The following is a 1,259-nucleotide window of genomic DNA, read 5'->3' on the forward strand; positions in this document are numbered from 1 at the left end:
ATCATGTAGATAAAGTAAAAATCTCAGCTGGTGGATCAATGTGTACAAAAGAGGTGTCCCCTTTATAGTGGAGATTTCCAAGTATATACATATATATCTATACAGTCGCTTGTGAAATATACTCTTGTAAATAATATTTAATTTTTTAAATAATATATTTGGTGCTGTATTCTCAGACCCCCCTGAGAGCACTTTTATTTTCAATTCTATAGCTTCCTCTGTGTTTCTCGGAGTATATTTTAAGGGAAAGGATAATCATCAAGATACTCTTTTTTTTTTCTTTAAGGATCTGTAACTATAAAATGGATTGAGGCTTTAAAACATTTTTGCAGTTTTCTGTTTGTATTTTTACCCAGCAGAACAGACTAGTAAATTACCAGGTTGTGAATTGATACTTTCTTGCCCAATATTGGCTAGAAAAGAAACAAGCTTAGTAGTAACAACTTCAGAGTAATTACTGTAGTTGGGAGAACTTCCAAGAAATTGGAATAGACAGAGAGAGACTGCTTGTGGACGTTGTACATCGTGGTGCGCACTAGGCTCCGCACCACGATGTACAACGTCCACAAGCAGAGAAAGGGGCAGGGTCCTTGAACTACAAGTTTGGGGGTGGGACCAAAACTCATCAGGTTTCCCTTTGTGACGGTGAAACCAAAAGTGCTTCTTATGACCATTCTTAGCTCCACTCACAGCTTGTCTACCTAACACTTAGCAGTATTAGCGAGTCCGCAGCCCAGTGGGTGGCAGAGGCTCATGCACCCAAGGCCTCTCTGGCCAGTTTTTTTTTTCCCCCTCACCAAATGATTGACTCGGCATAACCAAAGACCTCACCCCTTCACTCCACATAGGTTCAGGGAATGGGCAGTCTATTGGGTGACCTTGGGCAGGGGTGGGCAAGGACAGAAGAGGAGAAAGGGAAGGTCTAAAGGTCTGGACCTCAGCCACCAGTTACCTTCACTTTGAAGTCTAGCTGACCAGCTCTCGCGCCACCTGCCCTGTGCCACTGTGGATGATGGGGCTGTTGTCACCCTGGAATCTATCCAACCGCCCCCGCCCCACCTCCGTATCTCCCCCCAGGCTACTGATGAGTAAATCAACATGAGTCAAGTATAGACAAGCTTGAGGCTCGCATGCTCCCAGCAGGACCTGGCTGAGTACCGACCACCCCAGCTCCTATGACAGATCATGTAGATAAAGTAAAAATCTCAGCTGGTGGATCAATGTGTACAAAAGAGGTGTCCCCTTTATAGTGGAGATTT

Source organism: Mus caroli, chromosome 8, assembly GCF_900094665.2.
Source record: "Mus caroli chromosome 8, CAROLI_EIJ_v1.1, whole genome shotgun sequence".
Taxonomy (NCBI): domain Eukaryota; kingdom Metazoa; phylum Chordata; class Mammalia; order Rodentia; family Muridae; genus Mus; species Mus caroli.